The sequence below is a fragment of the Panthera pardus genome, unplaced genomic scaffold (genome assembly GCF_024362965.1).
Source record: "Panthera pardus isolate Hobbes unplaced genomic scaffold, ASM2436296v1 HiC_scaffold_2, whole genome shotgun sequence".
NCBI lineage: Eukaryota > Metazoa > Chordata > Mammalia > Carnivora > Felidae > Panthera > Panthera pardus.
In genome coordinates this window covers 138,176,080-138,194,211 of record NW_026526765.1, presented here as the reverse complement: position 1 = coordinate 138,194,211, position 18,132 = coordinate 138,176,080, and the positions used below count along the sequence as shown (strand labels likewise).

Here is an 18,132-nt window from a genome sequence, read left to right as displayed (position 1 = left end):
TTCAGAGTTTTGGGTTTTTCTTTTTCTTTATCTTTTTCCTTTTAATTTCAAACAATGTCAAGTTTCTGGCGGGTTCAACAAAGGCTCTAGCCATGAGGCTTTTAAAGATGTGCCTCCTTACAAGCCATCGCCAGGCTCCAAGGTTGGATTGCTGACTGTGGGCAGTGACTTGAGTCCAAGTTAGGGTTCAGTGACTTATCACCCATATGACGTACAGCCTCAAACTGATTGTCAACAAAATAAAGAAGAAGCTTGTTCTGCCAATGTTACCAGGTGTTGTTAGGATTAGAGTTAGGTGAGGTATCTGAAGTTACTGTTTCTGTGCTAGCTACTGTTGTAAGCCCTTTCCTCACATTAGCTCTGTTAATCCTAAAATCCCCATGGGTGGAGTACGTAGAATGCCAATGCTGTAGGTGGGTAAACTGAGGCACAGCAGAGAAGTTAAATATCTTGCCTGCAGTCACGTAGCAGTTAAGTTGCAGAGCTGGGATTCAAACAGCAGCAAGTGTACCTCTCGAATGGGTTCTTTTTCCGTCGCGTAGGCTTCCTCTCAAATAGCTTGACTTAGTGGCATTAATTTAATTTTAGGATATTATCCTTTCAAAACTTTCAAAATCAGCATTTTTGCCTCATAGACTGTGGTGAACTGCTCTTCTCTGTTTAATAGCTATTCTTGCTTACTGAGGTAAGTGCATTAACCAAAGCCGTTAAAGATCATTTTTCCTGGGGCTGATTCATTCCACTTTCTCCAGGTCACGTGTCTTCCCACCTCTTGCGCAATAGGTGATGTTGGATATTTCCGCTCTGGTTGAGAAGGAGGCCAGTTTCAAGTGTCAAAGCTTTTAGACTTCACCCAGGGCAAAGACCCAGTGCTCAAGGTCCTCGGCAGTAGTTAGACCTGACAGGAAATGGACGTATGTGGGCAAGACTCAGGCCTTTTACTAGCATCCCATGTAGGCCTCACTGGGAGGCTGCGAAACTACTTTCTCCCAGAGCAAGAGTGATCCTAGAGAAAGAACATATAGAAAAATCCATCTATCCGTAGCATCACTGTAGATAATCTGTGAGCTCCTTTGAAAGGAATCTCAACATAGTAAAGAGTTTTCACAGCTAGTTTTTGAAAGCATTGAGGCATTCTCAGTTCCAAGGGTATCCAGATATGGAAGTACCACCTCCTTATACCCCTCCACTCTTGCTCATATCAACTACCCACGAGGATTTGGCTCCAGGAGGCCTTGCACATGTCTACCTTTATGGTAATCTTTTCAAACAGACGGCAGTCGAAGGCACACTGGCCTCTGAAAAGAGTCCACCCCTTCTTTTGGATGGGGCAGCCTCTGGGGAGACTCTTCCCCAAACCTCTCCTCGCTTAGAATACACTCCACCTGATCAAGGCTCTTTTGAAAACCATTTTTGCACAAACAAGTCCTTGACCAGGTGTTCTCGGACCCATTTGTCCTTTTTATTTATTCATTCAGCAAATAATTGAATACTTTTTGTCATTGACACTCAGGACATGGGAACAAGTAAGATGTAGACAAGGCCCCCGTTCTCACAATGTTTACATTCCGGGGAGTGGCAAGAAGGCAAGCAAACGAATTAATACCAGATCATTTCACACAGTGGTAAGAGGGGACGAAGCAATGTGATAGAGTAACTTGTAGGAGTTGGAGGAGGGCACTTGGTGGGGCAGGGGAGAGGGGAGGGTCTGGGAGTGTTAATAAAAGACCCGGCCAGAGATAACCAGTGCAGATTGTTGAAGGCAGAGGAGCTATATAGCAAGTGCGAAGTCCCTATGCCAGGAATGAGCCTCGCATGTATGAGGAAGAAAAAGAAAACCAGAGTAGCTGCAGCAGGGTGATCGAAATGAAGATGAGGTCTGGGAGATGGTCAGAGTCAGACTTTGTAGGGCTCTATCGATCGATCACGTACACGGACTTCGGCTTTATGCTAAGTGCTACGGAAAGCACCACCAGCAGGATTTCAATTTTTCTAAAATCTTGTGACTTGGAAAGAAGCCTCGGTGTGTAGAATCCTAACTCTCAACAGAAGGAACCCAAAACCTATCTGGTCTGATAGACCGCGCAAGTGAACATGCAGGTAATACAGTAAATGAGTAAAATGTGGACAGTTGATGAATACGGATAAAAGGTACACAGGTGTTCTTTGTACTGATTCTTTTTAACTTTCATAAATGTATTTACAAATGAGAAAAATTAATGGCTTACAAATAAAAAGTTTTTTAAAAGGCCAAAAACCAAAATCATGTGGTCCAAAGCCCATCGACGGGGATCCTCATTATCCTTCCTGCTCATTCGAATGACAGAGAGCTCACGGTCCCATGGGACTGCCCATCCATAAAGGCTCATTGTTTACTTTCAGCCCAAATAAGCATCCCTGAAATTCCATCCCTCAGTCCTGGTTCTTGTTTTGGATCCATGGAGAAGGGCCACCCCTCCTGGACAAGGTGCCAAGGGTTTAGAGATGGCAGGCCCTCCGGGTCTTGTCTTCTCCAGGTTGAAGTTTCCCTCCAGAGTTTTAAGCGTGTCCTGCTCATTCTTGTTGTCTCGTGGATGACTGCAAATTACCAGCACCCTCCTTTAAATTGAGCACCCTGGGGTGGCTCCACGTGTGGTCTGATGAGAGCCTGTCAGCCCCACGGTCAGCCTGCCAAGACTCACCACCCAACTCCCCTGCCTTCCCAAGTGAGCTGCAGAGACAATACACATGCCTGTCCTTTCTGCCTTTTCCTCTCAAGGAGCCGGAACATCAGAAGAGCCTGCTGGTGGCCTTGGAAGCCCTTCCATGAGACATACAGCCTAGAGCTCACCACCCGCCCCCCCTCATCCCTAGACCCTGGTGCAGCCCCATGGTGGGCATTGAGAAAGGCAAATGGCAAAGTGTTGTCAGAGGCTTGGGGCGGCGCCCCACTCACTTCCACTAGCTCTCTGATGGGCATGACCGTGTCCTAGAGGTGCCCTTCTGTTAGCCGAGGGCTTCGATTCCTGTTGAAATATACAGTTTCCTCTGCCAGGAATAATATTTCAAACTATCTTCCATCAGTTACACTGCACTGTGACTGAGCTTCAGATTTTTGCAAGAAAAGAAGTTTGAAAAGCTGTGTGAAGGTACTGGAGGTCCCACAACAAGGTCGGAGGGAGGTGAAGTACTAGAAATTGCACCCTTCAGGACAGACTTGGCCTCTCTTTGGAGCTCCTTGGTGCTGTTGAGAGATCCACGTTATTTCTTAGGTGTTCAGTGTCCCAGGTCCTCCATAAGCAGCTTATTTGTCCTCAGGATAATTCTCTGAGGGAATACCATTATTATGCCCAGTTTAATGGAGAGGAAACTGAGGCTCGTAGAGCATAAATAATTTTCCCAAAATTCTGGACCTGGCAGGTGCCTTTGAAACCAGCTCTGACTCCAGAGCCCTATGAAGTTGAGTCAACTGAGCAGGAATTTTCATCCCAGGAGCCATGGGTGGCTACTGGTGTGAAACAAGGATTAGCAGCAAGGAAGTTATGTGTGAAAACTTGCACCTGGGAAATGAAGTTATTGGTGAAAATTTGCACGTATCCTCCGCTTAATCCCTGCTGCTCATGAAGGAAAAGAGGACAGCACAAGGCAGTGAGTGTTAACTCTGCCGTACAGTTTTCTCCAGATGATGAGTAATGTATGTCGACATATGGTGTTCAAATCAGACATACTCAGTTTCATTGACTTGGAGTTTTCTTTAACTGATTGGACATTCAAATGCACACAGGTTTCAATTCATGGTGCTTTCAGTGTCTTGTGATTCTTTCCAAATACGCATGTGCTAAGCCCATTGGATAATTTTCTCATGAAAGAAGGCAGATAAATATTAATGCTGCTCTGCATCTGAGAACTGAGAATGCACCGAGGAGAGAAAACTCAGTTATGTAACAGTAATAAATGGCCCTGGGATGTGTTTGACAACAGACTCTGAGAGAAATTAAAATTTTTTTATTGTTTTATTTTTGAGAGAGACAGACGGAGTGTAAGCGGGGGAGGGGCAGACAGTGAGAGAGAGAGAGAGAGAGAGAGAGAGAGAGAGAGTGAGAGAGAGAGAGACAGAATCTGAAGCAGGCTTCAGGCTCTGAGCTGTCAGCACAGAGCCCGACGCGGGGCTCGAACTCACAAACCGCAAGATCATGACCTGAGCTGAAGTCTGGACACTCAACCGACTGAGTCATCCAAGCACCCCAATTCTGAAAGAATTTTAAACCCTACATAACATGGACTACAATTTACATTACAGGGAGCAAAGGAAAGCCTTTCTTTTTAAACTTCAAATCTGATAGGTACTTAGTAAAAGGCACTGTGGTTGTATATTTAAACGCATTGCACATTTGCTATAGTTTTAGCCTCTCTGAGAGCAGATTTTGTGACAAACGCCATACCTTAGAAAATATTTGGTTTTCATGGCACCTGGGTGTCTCAGTAGGTTGAGCATCCAACTCTTTATTCTGGCTCAGGTCATGATCCCAGGGTCCTGGGCTTGAGCCCTGCATTGGGCTCCACACTGAGCATGGAGCCTCTTACCATTCTCTCTCTCCCTCCCCATGTGCCCCTCTCCTCAGCGTGCGCTCTCTTTCTCTCTCTGTCTAAAATTAAAAAAAAAAAAAAAAAAAAGGTGGGGGGAACGCCTGGGTGGCTTAGTCGATTAAGCGTCTGACTTCTGCCTAGGTCACTATCTCATGATTCGTGAGTTCGAACCCTGCATCTGGCTTTGTGCTGACAGCTTATAGCCTGGAGCCCGCTTCGGATTCTGTGTCTCCCTTTCTGTCTGCCCCTCCCCTGCTTATGCTCTATCTCTCTCTGTCTCTCAAAAATAAATAAATATTAAAAAAATAAATAAATAAAATAAGAAAATATGTGGTTTTTAAAGATTTTCAAGGATTTCAGCCAGCAGCAAAAAGAGTAAGTTGACATGAAATTTATCCCCCTGACCCTTCTGTAACATAGCTGATGGTGCTAAATATATAACCCCTCTATCTTCAATTTTATTAAGGTTTAATGCTAAAAGCTTGTAAGTGAAGGTTGGTGGGGCAGTTTAAATTGGAAGGCCTGCTGATGACTGTATCTCATATGATATAATGCAAAATGGACTCCACAGAAGAGAGAAACACATTTTCTAAAATCTCAGTTAAGAAAACGAACACTTCAATCCAATATGGCAAAGAATCTAACAACTATGACAAAAATCTCAGTTATCTAACCACAGTAAAAATGTGCAAACAATAAGACATCTAGATGAGAATGTTAGTCAAGTAAAACAATTATTTTTCTTTTTCTTTACCAAAACTACACTTATAAAGGTGATATAATCCATTATGAAAAATGGAAGATAGGGGGGTGCCTGAGTGGCTCAGTTGGTTGAGCGTCCAACCCTTGATTTCAGCTCAAGGCATAATCCCAGGGTCTTGGGATCAAGCCCCAGGTCAGGCTCTGTGCTGATAGTGCAGGCCTGTTTGGGATTCTCTTTCCCCCTTTGCCCCTCCCCCCAGCTATGCTTGCTTTCTCTCTCTTTCTCTAAAAAGATAAAAAGAAAAAAAGTGGAAGGTAAAAACTACAACTAATCCTGCCACCAAAACAAAATGTCACTCTACATTTGTTTCTAGCCTTTCTTTTCCTGAGGTCTTGTTTTTGTACGGTTATAATCATAATGCAGGGAAATTTTTAGCTGCTGCTTTTTCCTGCTGCTACAGAATGGGCACGGCCATCGTTCTGAATGAAGCCCAAAACTTACCCATGAAAGTAGACCTGCCTCCCCATCCAGAGGGAGAGACCACCTCTGCCTTTAATCTGTTAACACTTAGCTTATGTTTCTGAGAGGAAGGGTGTAAGTCAGTGCGGGGAAAGATAGGAGCAGGGGGATGATGGAAAAGTTCAAAGTAAACCTCTGGTCATGTTGCAAATAACGAGTGGGGGCTAGAAGGAGCAGAGCTTAAATACATCACACACTTGCCCCGTCATCTCTTTCCATGAACATTTCTTATGTTTGCTTAGCCAGAGCTACAAATACCACAGCTCCCTAATTTTCTACATTTGACTAGCATTGTAGAATTAAGAAATGAGACCGAGGCGCCTGGGTGGCTCAGTCAGTTAAGCGTCCGACTCTTGATTTCGGCTCAGGTCATGATCTCATGGTTCATGCGTTCGAGCCCTGTGTCAGCCCAGAGCCTGCTTGGGATCCTGTCTCTTCCTCTCGCTCTCTGCCCCTCTCCCATTTGTGGGACTCTCTCTCTGAAAATAAATAAACTTAAAAAAGAAGAAAAGAAAGAAAGACAATGTTAAAGGGAAAGAAAACTTCGGGGAAGGGGTCTCCTCTCTCGTGTTTTGGTTTATTTTTTATTGAACTCTAAGAAACATATCCCCCACCCTCTACATTGATAAAGAAATCTTGGTAGAAGTGAGTTCACGGAAGTCTGTGGGAAGGAAGGATGAAACTTTGGAAGTAGGGAGATAAGCATCCTTTAGGCGGGAAGGGAAAGAAGAAACTAAGAGGTAAGGAAGAAGCGATCCAGAAGCCTCCAGAGTGACTTGTACCTTGTGCGGCCTCCACAGTTCCATCCTGTCATAAGGGAGAGTGAGTGGTTTCCCTGTCCCGTCTTCCCAATCCAAGGCACAAGTGTGAGCATGTGCAATGGGGTTGGGGAGGGGAGTGGACAATACCACTTTCAGGGCTTCATGGCACCTCTGAGAGCTGCCTACTTCTTGCCGAAAACATCCTCTTTGTCTCCCGAAACTAAATGTGCTCCGTCTTCCCATTTAAAATGAGCCCTGTTGGGGTTTCTAGGTGGCTCAGTCGGTTGAGAGTCCAACTTCAGCTCAGGTCATGATCTCATGGTTTGTGTGTTTGAGCCCCGCAGTGGGCTTTGTGCTGACAGCTCAGAGTCTGCTTTGGATTCTCTGTCTCCCTCTCTGTCTGCCCCTCCCCTGCTCGCACTCTCTCTCAAAAATAAATAAACATTAACAATTTTTAGGGGCACCTAGGTAGTTCACTGGGTTAAGTGTCCGACTTCAGCTCAGTTCATGATCTCATGGTTCATGAGTTTGAGCCCCATGTCGGGCTCTGTGTTGCCAGCTCAGAGCCTGAAGCCTGCTTCAGATTCTGGGTCTCTCTGTCTCTCTCTGCCCCTCCCCCGCTTGTGCTCTGTCAAGCTGTCTCTCTCTCAAAAAATGAATAAGCATTTTTAAAATGTATATATTTTTAATTTTAAATGAGCCTTCGTTATTCACATGCCTCCTTTGTGCTGACTCTTCCCCTAAAAAAAAAAAAAAAAGGTCATAAAAGAAACTCAAGTCATAGACACAGAATCCTAGAGTCTCATAGTTGAAGGGTCCTCAGAGAGAGTCAAGTGTCACCTGCAAAAGTCCAACCCTTCTGGGGCATCTCACAGTGTGGCCCAGGGCCAGGACCACCACCCATCGGCATGACCTACAAGCTTGTTAGAAAGGCAGGCTCTCGGACCTTACCTCAGACTCCTGAATCAGGATCTGCATTTTTAAAAAATGTTTACTTATTTATTTATTTTGAGAGCACAAGATAGAGCAGAGAATGGGCAGAGAGAGAGGAAGAGAAAAAGAATCCCAAGGAGGTTCTGTGCTGTCAGCACAGAGCCCGACGCGGGGCTTGGACCCAGTAGTGGTGGGATCATGACCTGAGCCAAAGTCCCACGAGAAGTGAGATCATGACCTGAGCCACCCAGGCACCCCTAAAAATTTTTTTTAATATATAATTTTGAGAAATTCTTAAAATACACATAAGGGTTGTTTTTTTTCCCCATTGTTGACCATAATGCTTGTGAAGTACATGGCAAACTGCACCAGAAGACAGAACGCAGTAGCCCTGCTGTTCATTTATCCCGGGAAGAGCAACAGTATGTGCTTTGCTTAGTTTTGCTCCACCTGTCTGTTCCGAGGGCCATGAACTAAAACCTGTGGCCCAGGTGGGAGCTCTTGAGAACAGACTCCCACCCCCCAACCAGGCGGGCTGTGGAGAGAAAGAGTATGCTGCAGGCCAGCACTGGGCCTTCCTCCCATTTCCCCTACCCCCTCCAGACCTTAAACAGTATCCTTTTCAAAATGGGGCCCGATTTCACAGACTCACCACTTGGCTTCTCAGGTAAGATAGAATTCATTTCGCTTTTAGCCAGAAAACAGTAGGGAATACCCTTATGTCCTGAAGACATAACCCCTTCTGTTTCTCTTTTTGGATCTAAAGCTATATTTCTAACGTAAGTACCTAGCTCCATTTTTAGAAATAAAATAATCGGGCATTTGGGGAGTCATCAGTTGGGGCTGGAGAGTAGGGGGTAGCATACGGATTTTCCAGCCACCACCCCTCCTCCATCTGCCTCCTCTTTCTCTGGAAAGAAAGCTCGCAGGAACCTGGTGTTCTTTGTCTTTGACTGTAGATCAGCACTGTAAAACATCGCCACCTTCAGTTAAAACTGGTGTGTGTCTGCACTTTGCAAAACCACACTGAGCTTCCTAACACTTTCCAGATACCACCCAGAGTAAGCTCTCCCTGGTTTCAGTGCTTCTTTGCTGGGTGAGCCTCTCCGCTGTCCCTTGACATGCATGTCTCTCTCTCCAATTCAGCACAGGAAGGGAGGGAAAGAAAGAAAGGAGCCTGGAAAATGGACCTGGAGTGAATGCAAGACTTAATGCACTCACGAGGTTTTGCTAATGGCAAAGTGAAGGTCAGCATACTTTTTACATGACAGAATAACTCTGAAACCATATACTTTCTTCAGACCCACCAACTCCTGTTCTGAAACATAAACTGTACTTTTGAAGCTCAAAGTTTTAAACTTGTCAAAGTATTGAGTGATTTCATGATAGAACGTGCCTCTTTGGTGAAGCGACTTTCCTACCTAGTGTAGTAAGGGCTTGAGTATTAAATGAGTTTTCACAGAACAAAGGGATGGGTAGAGATAGGGCACAAATTTATAGGAGCAAGTCTTCACAGTCCTGGGAAGAGCTGGAAATAATGAAACATGAAACTGACCCTTTCAAGAGCTGCCTGATACCAACAGCCACTTGAAGTCGGAACTTTAGAAGCAAATCAATGAATCTTTTCCAATAGTATTTTAATGTCTTAATGTGAATAGATCTTTGGTTGATATTTTTATAATAAGGACGTGCTCAGTATTTCCCCTTCAGACTCACAATACCCTCAATAAAGGGCTTACGGCATCAATGAAAGCGATGAACAAGCAACTCCATGGGAACATTTCAGGAACATGCATTCCTCACACGTGTGCCCCCCAATGTAAATGGCCCTACACACTTCTCCAAATCCAGAGTTAATGCCACCCTTGTTCTGGATCAGGTTACAGTCTAGTCTCCGAGGATGGTGTGGGGAGGAGTACCCAGCAGATTGTCCACCCTCAAGATTCCAGACCCCATCTTCCTCTCATTGTGAGATGGCATAAGTCACCTGTCACCCCTCCTTACAGAGCGTCAGATGTTGGCAATAAGCAGGCCCACAGCAGACTTCAGTTTACTGTGGGTTAAGGGAACTCTTGACTCTAATATTGACACCTCCAGTCTTTCAAAATGTCCCTCCCTTAAGTGTAAAAATAGAAGGAAGTGGAATGTTGGAGAACTTAGCAGCTATGTCCGTGAAGGTCCTCAGGCTTCCGGTAGCTATAGATGTAAAGCACATCGTTAGGCACAGTTTAAGGCACTTACGAGTAAAGCTGACCATTGTGTTTTTCATGGAAGATAGAATTTATTTAACTTTTAACAGTGAATAATAGGTGAAACACTATTTCATCCTGACCATTTCTTTCTCCTCTTGATGTCCAAAGCCAATTTTCTAAGATGGACACATAACTCCATATTTAGAAGAAAAATAAATGGGCATCTGGGGAGCCAGCATTGACATTCAGCCTCGAAAATTGAATCCACTGTTGCAATAGCAAGCTGTACATTATCTTCCTAAGAAAATACTAATTTATCAGTCCCAAGAGCCAAAGAGTTGTTCTGTGTCAGCAATCAGCTTAGCCTCATAATTATAAATTTGTAAGGATCTGTTGAAAGACATGGGTCCAGAAGAATTATAGTGTTTCATAGTGAGTCACTTAGAATAGAGAGCCCTGTTATTTGTAGACATTCCATATAGTCATAGAAATTTAGAGATGGATCCGGTCTTAGCAATCATATAGTCTAACCCTTTTATTTTACACATGAAGAAATCAGGCCTTGGAACTTGTTGTAGGAAATATATAAAAAGATTTCCATATGCCGCACATCTTCTAAATGTCTATCTTCAATACATCACTAACACCGCCTTTGGGATGTTCATCATGGTGTTCCCAAAATATGGCGAGATGGACTCATTGTTACAAGACTCTGATTTATATACTATACTTTGCACCTTTGGTCTGGCATATTCCTTTCTTCCTTTTCTCCCTCCCCCCTCCATTTATTCATTCATTCACTAAGAGAGAGGCCCCTGAGCCCTATTATCTGTGAGATGCTGTGCTAGACAGATGGCCAGTTATAAACACAAGGAAGCTCAGGAGCAATCTGTGCCTTAGAGGAACTTGTCGAGACAGACGGTGAGACTGATGAATGGGTGAGTAGTTGCAAAAGAGCTTCATAAATACCCAACTCTAGGCGTGGGCAAGTGTATCTCAGGGTGTTGAGAAGCAAGGGGCAAGAGTTTCCTGTGAGAGTCTGAGGAAGTGCACCATGGACGTAAGCCTTGAGGGGAATCTTGTCAGATGAGCCTTGTCTCAGGCAGAGAAAGCAGTGAGGGCTTTGCTGGAGAGGGGGAACTTGCCCAAAGGCAGGAGCACTGAAGGAGGAACATGGTGTATCCAGAAACAGGGAGTTTAGCAATGACAGTGCAGGAGGAATTGTGTGATGTGGGAAGATGAGTGTTTAGATGAGGAGATAAATTAGAAAATAAACACAGAGGCACCTGGGTGGCTTAGCTGGATGACTTCAGCTCACGAAGTCATGATCTCAGGGTTTGTGGGTTTGAGCCCCACATCAGGCTCTCTGCTGTCAGCACAGAGCCCACTTCAGATCCTCTGTCCCCATCCCTCTCTGCGCCTCCCCTGCTCATGGTCTCTCTCTCTCTCTCTCTCTCTCTCAAAAATAAACATTAAAAAAATAAAATAAATATAGGCATACCTCCTTTTATTGTGCTTCCTTTTTATTGAGCTTGTCAAATATTTCATTGTGGCTTTCAAGTTGAAGGTCTGTGGTAGTGCTGTGTCGAGCACGTCTCTCTGGGCCATTTTTCCAACAGCGTTTGTTCGATTCATATCCATGTCACATTTTGGTAATTCTCACAGTTTTTCAGTTTTTTTCATTCTTATTATGTTCGTTATGTTATCTATCATCAGTGATCTTTGATGTTACTCTTGCATTTGTTTTTGGAGCGCCACACTCCATGGCCGTAGCAGATGGTAAAGCTAATTGATAAATGTGGTGAGTGTTCTGACTGGTGCACCGACCAGCCATTTTCCCATCCCTCTCCCTGTCCTTGGGCCTCCCTGTTCCCTGAGACATTCCAGTTTCAGAATTTGGCCAATTAAGAGTACTACAAGGACCTCAAAGTGTTCACATGAAAGGAAGAGTTGCATGTCTCCACTTCAAATCAAAGCTAGAAATGATTATGACTTCACTCATCTGTGGAATTTAAGGTACAAAACAGATGAACCAAAGGGGAGGGAAGCAAAAATAATATGAAAACAGGGAGGGGGACAAAATGATAAGAGACACTTAAATACAGAGAACAAACTGAGGACTGATGGGGTGGGGGTAGGGGGCGGGGAAAATGGGTGATGGGCTTTAAGGAGGACACTTGTTGGGATGAGCACTGGTGTTATACTCAGGGAATGAATCACTGGGATCTATTCCTGAAGTCATTATTGCACTAGATGCTAACTAACTTGGATATAAATAAAAAATAAAAAAGCTAGAAATGATTAAGTTTGTTGGGAGAGGCATGATCCAAAGCCAGGATAGGCTAAAAGCTAGGCCTCTTGCTGCACCAAAAGGCAGTCAGTCATGAAGGCAAGTACAAATTGTTGAAGGAAATTTAAAGCGCTTCTCTAGTGAACACACGGAAGATTCGAAAGCAACACAGCCTTATTGCTGATATGGAGAGAGTTTTAATGGTCCCTTCAGAACATCTCCTTAAGCCAAAGCCTCATCCGGAGCAAGGCTCTAACTCTCTTCAATATGTGAGGGCCAGGAGAGGTGAGGAAATTGCAGAAGAAAAGTTTGAAGCTGGCAGACATTGGTGCATGAAGTTTAAGGTAAGAAGCTTTCTGTCCCATAGAAGTGCAAGGGGGGACGGCACATGCTTAGGTAGAGGCTGTAACAAGTTATCCAGAAGATCTAGCTGGGATCATTCATGAAGGCGGCTACACTAAGCAACAGATTTTCTGTGTAGATGAAACAGCCCTCTAGGGGAAGAAGAGGTCATCTAGGACTTTTCATAGCTAAAAAGAAGTCAGTGCCTGGCTTGAAGGGACAGGTGACTCTTTTATTAGGGGCTAACATAGCTGGTAACTTTAAGTTGAAGCCACTGCTCATTTGCCATTCTGAAAACCCTAGGGCTCTTAAGAATTCCGCTACATCTACCCACCTTGTGCTCTGCAAATGAAACAACACAACCTGAATAACAGCACATCTGTTTACAGAATGAGTTACTGAATATTATAAGCCCACTGCTGAGACCTACTGCTCAGAAAAAAAGATTTCTTTGAAAATATGACTGCTCGTGGACAATGCACCTGGTCACCTAAGAGCTCTGATGGAGGAGTACAGTGACCTGAAGACTGCTTTCTTGCCTGCTAATACAACATTCCTTCTGCGGCTGGTGGATCAAGGAGTCATTTCAACTTTCAAGTCTTGTTATTGAAAAAATGTATTTTGTAAGGCAATAGCTGTGATAGATAGTGATTCTTTTTATGGCTTTGGAAACGTAAATTGAAAACCTTCTGGAAAGGATTCACCAGCCTCGACGCCATTAAGAACATATGTCGTTCATGGGAGCCGGTCAAAATATCAACATTTACAGGAGTATGAAGACATTGATTTCCACCCTCATGGACGACTGTCAGGGTTTCTAGACTTCAGTGGACGAAGTCACTGCAGATATGGTGGAAACAGCAAGAGAATTAGCATTAGAAGAGGAGCCTAAAGATGGGACTAAATTGCTGCAAATCTCATGATAAAACTTGAATGGATGGAGGAGCAGAGAAAGTGGTTTCTTGAAATTGAATGTACTCCTGGGGAAGATGCCGTGAAGATTATTCAATTACAGCAAAGGAACTAGAACATGACTTGCGCTTAGTTGATCAAACAGTGGTAGGCTTTGAGAGGATTGTGTCCAATTGTGAGAGAAATTCGGCCGTTCTGCAAATCACGTGCTACAGAGAAGCCATTAGTGAATCTGTCAGTGTGACAAACTTCATTGTGGTCTTACTTTAAGAGAGTGCCAGAGCTTCCCACAGTCTGATCGGTCAACAGCCATCAACATCAAAGCAAGATCCTCCTCTAGCAAAAAGATGGTAACTGGCGTTTTGCGGCAATAAAGTATTTTTAGTTAAGGTCTATATACTGTTTTTTGGGCATAATGCAGTTACACAATTAATAGACTACAGTATAGTGTGGATGTAACTATTATATGCACTGGGGAACCAAAAGATTCACTTGACTTGCTTTATTGAAAGATTCCCTTTATTGTAGTGGTCTGGAAACAAACCCACAAAATCTCTGACGTTATGTCTGCATAAAAACTGCTGCATCCTATGCTAAGGAATTTAGTTTCCCAAACTTTAGTAATTTAAGTGTTAATTCCACCATATGTGTCATATCCAAAGTTGTCTTATGTTATTTTTGCTCTACCTTTATACTACTCATACTATTATCTATCTTACAGTTTCCTAAAATGCCTTACTTTGAAACACCTGTTTTCAAAAGAAACTTCACATCAGTATTGTAAATAGAAAACCAGCGTCAGGCACCTGGGTGGCTCAGGTTAAGCGTTAACCAGGTTAACCTCGGTTAAGCGTCTGACTCTTGGTTTCAGCTCAGGTCATGATCTCGCAGTTCATGAGATCTAGCCCCACATAGCAAACTGACAGTGCAGAGCCTGCTTGAGATTCTCTCTCCTTTCTCTGCCTCTCCCCCACTCACTCATGTGTGCACGTGCTCTCTCTCTCTCAAAATAAATAAACATTAAAAAAAAAGAAAAATCAACGTCAATTGCAATAAATTAAAGGTCATCATTAAAATGAATGTGACAAAAATAAAACGGTCCTGTTAAGTCTTTGCTTGTGAAAGTCTCCGAGCCTGAGACCTGCTGTCTCGTCATTTTTAAGGGAGATGATAAGTTTTGGAGAGGAGTTAAATTCATTGTAGCACCAAACTGAGATTCCTTAAATTAATTAGGAGGAAAAAAGGCAGTTGAATGGCATAAAGCTTCCTTACTTTCCTTTTTAATTTTTAAATGTTTATTTATTTTTGAGAGAGAGAGAGAGCATGAGCAGAGAAGAACAAAGAGAGAGGGAGACACAGAATCCGAAGCAGGCTCCAGGCTCTGAGCTGTCTGCACAGAGCCCATCGTGGGCCTCGAACCCACAAACCGTGAGATCACGACCCGAGCTGAAGTCGGACACTTAACCGACTGGGCCACCCAGACACCCTAAAGCTTCCTTATTTTCTAAGTCAGGAGTATTCATCATGGTTCCTGTGTGTCATCTTAGATACTACAAGGATATGCATGTGACATAGGGGGAAACGTCATAGGCAATACAGGGCCACCTGAGGATTTTGAGCTAAGAAGTGACAAAATCACACCTATATGAAGAGGGAAAACTCAGGACTACAAAGGGAGACCAGAGAAGTCGCTAGAACTTTGCAGTGCAAGGGTCCCAGCGTGGACTAGTCAGTGTAACAGGATGGACAAGAGAGACCAGACTTGAGAGAAATTTGGGATCAGGCCACAGCCAGATTTGGTGCCTGGGGGGATGAGACCCACAGGTCGAGGGAAGTGAAAGGCCAGCGATGCTTTGCAGATGGATGGCTTGAGAGACTGCATGAGTGGTCATGTGACCCAGGCCAGGTTTACAAAGACTACGCAGTAGAGTGTGTGTGCCCGATGAGGAGAAAGGGAGGGAGCAAGGGAGGAGAGGGGTAAGACCCCAGCTTTGGAACATCTACCTGTGACAAGTATGCAGCTATCCTAGGCTCACATTAAATGCTTGTGGCAGAAATGGCAATGTGTGGATGGCAGGCAATTGGAGGCCACCTTGCTGGAGCTCAGGGACATCCCCACTGCCAGTTAGATTGGAAGAGATCACGGTGGTCTATAAATCAGCATCAAAAACATTTGCACTTACGTACCAACCATTTTAGAAAATTGGTGACATAATCAGGTAGACAGGTTTAAGGTGTATTAGACATGTTTACTTTCATAAGATGTTCAAAATGAATCCATCCAACCAAGAAGTCATTAAGAACCTAGTTCTATAAAGCAGTTTGCTGAGAACTTTGAGCCAGAGAGAGATAAATTAGACACAGACCCTGTTCTCATAGAGCTTGTAAAGATCTAATAAGATAAGAGAGAAAATTTTCAGGGATTTAAAGCTTAACATACGAAGGCTTTATTCATGATTTCCAGAAAACCTATTTAGCCTCAAAATCTTTCTAGTAACTGTAGTTAGTCTGAACTTTATTTCCATGTGTTTTAAGAAATTGATTATGGTGTTGGGGTAGAACAATAGTATAAATGAAATTTGGAGTAGACTTACAGAACTGTAAGTTAAAATCTTTTCAATCATAAGTATTCCTTCTTCTTATGTTGTGCTTAAAATGCTCATTTTCCCAGCTTAGGAGAAACAATATAAAGTTTTGTTTTATGTATAGAATAAAATTTCCCTTCTTCCTCAGATGAGTGTATACAGTAATAAATTAGAGCCGTCTCATGAGAGTCTCTTAAACAATCAGTTTTATGTAACTGGGATTTTTTTTCCTGGTCATCAAGACACAGACTAGAAAGCATAGAGTTCACCCTCTCAGCCTAAAAAAGAGTCATACGTTTAAATAAGAGGAAGGACAACAAGCCTAATGTTGATGCCTCTTCTTCAGTTTCTAGACCCTTCTGTGGAAAGAAGTGTTTTTATAAGACTCAGACAGAATTCATTTCCATAGAGCATTCTTAATGGCTCCTGTCAGTACAAAACAGCTGGGAAACATATGGTATCCATTTCCCTGTATCACTTGGAAAAAATTTCACATGTAAATAAAGCCAACATAAAAGAGTAGCCCTTTGAACCCACGACCTTATACAATACATAAATGTATTGGCACAATGCACTCGTTGTATTGGTCCACTAAGTTATGTGACTTTAAAGGTTTTTATCACATCCTGAGATGCATATTTTCAAGAAGTTTCAAAGGAATCAAGGTAATTGGCAAAATATTAGCAAATACCATGCCTAACAATTAGTATGTATTCCTGAAATGTTAAGGGATACACACACATGTGCGCATACGCGCACACGCCACCGTATTTTAAGCTTTTTAGAAAAAATAGTGGATAAAATTAAAGGCATATTTACACATTGTAAATTCTGTGTCTGCTATCTCTCTGCTATTTTAAAGAAGTAACCATGTGTTCTTGAAAGGAAGAGAGAAAAGCTTGGCGGAAGTTTCTGGCAGACAATTTTTCATAGCTTCACATTTTTAGGGAAAAATGGACCTATAAAGGATAGAAAACTTTTTAAATATATAATGGACCAACTGGAATTAGGCTTTGCCTTTGCATATTTACTTCTCATAAATAACTTTAGAAGATCCAACTCTTATTGGTGATTATCACTCCTCTGAGTTTATTAACGGGGGCTTTCGTCCCCTGTGATATTAAGCTGTAAATCCCTGAGAAGGATGCGCTTTGGGCACTTCGAAGGAGATTTAATGCGTTGCGCAGAGTGAGATTCAAATTCAAATACTCACGTTTGTTAATTGTATTCTCTGTGCCAAGTACTGGGTACAGCTTAGAAGCAGAGTCAGCGAAAAAGAAGAGGTGCCGCAGCTTAACGGCATCTAGATACCTCCCTTCCCTCCTGGACCATTCCTCGTTAATACCTGTCCCTTACTGGACAGAATCCAGGCTTGTCGCCACAGCTCATAATGTTCTCTTCTTAGACGTTAAAGGTCTCAGAGCCATAATTCCGCTTAGTGCAGACCTTCTGAAAACCTATGCGAAATTTTGGTCTCTTTTGGAGGAAAGAGCCATCCACCAACAATTACATCGCATTCAGGCTCAGAACACTTTCTCTCACCTCCGTAACTTACTTCCAGAACTTCTCTGAATCCTTTTAGATATATCCCAGTAAGAACAAGAATGACCAGCGATCTAAATTTGGGGAGCTTTTAATGACTTGTATGCCACTTTCACCCAAGATTTAGTGGGAGCTGGGGACTGTCATAGAAGTTACAGACCTGAATACACCCCATCTCTTTAATTCTTTGGTTGTGCCCAGTAGCAAAGAACAGACACAAGCACATGCTTTGGGATTAAATACTTCCCACCAATTGTTCCAGAAGAGGAGAGAGAGAGCTCCTAGTTGGAAGGCATGTCCTGAAACCTCCCCCCTTCCAAGGGGGATGGTGTAAATGTAATGGAAGAGGAGGAGGAGGGGTCCATAAATCAGTGACCTACAAGTTTCCAAGAGCTGGGTCATCGGTCTAGTCAGGGGAGTGTCCCAGAGAGGAGGCAGGATCATCACAATAGAGGAGACTGGTGTCCTGTCACCCTGCACCCACGAGAAGGCATGGGGTTGCCTTTCATGAGGCTGACTGGGAGAGATGGTGTTCTTACCTTCAACATCCAGACACATTGCTCTTTCACTGGACGCTCCATCTCAACCAGACCCTCACTCAAAGACAAACTATGCACTTTTTATCTGAGCTTCGCAGAGAAATGAGAAGGAAAAAAAAAAAAAAAAAACCACTAACCTGCACATCTCACTCTCCCTTTGTAACTTCCTCTCCTCCTGGTTCTTCCCAGCTTTGCCAACAATGGAGGGCAGCTTTGAATCTTCCCGCGTGTTCAGTTATAAAGTACAA

At 43.4% G+C, this 18,132-nt stretch overlaps 1 protein-coding gene and 1 long non-coding RNA gene across 6 annotated transcripts in view; both read left to right on the top strand.

Moving 5' to 3' along the window:
- The window catches only part of SNCAIP (synuclein alpha interacting protein), a 156,865-nt gene that overhangs the window by 96,109 nt on the left and 42,624 nt on the right, over positions 1-18,132 (top strand). The gene's annotated exons all lie outside the window — the stretch shown is intronic.
- On the top strand, positions 4,644-13,607 carry LOC128778336 (uncharacterized). The gene is made up of 2 exons (XR_008423919.1): positions 4,644-11,690; positions 12,610-13,607. It is a non-coding gene; the product is annotated as an uncharacterized LOC128778336 (long non-coding RNA).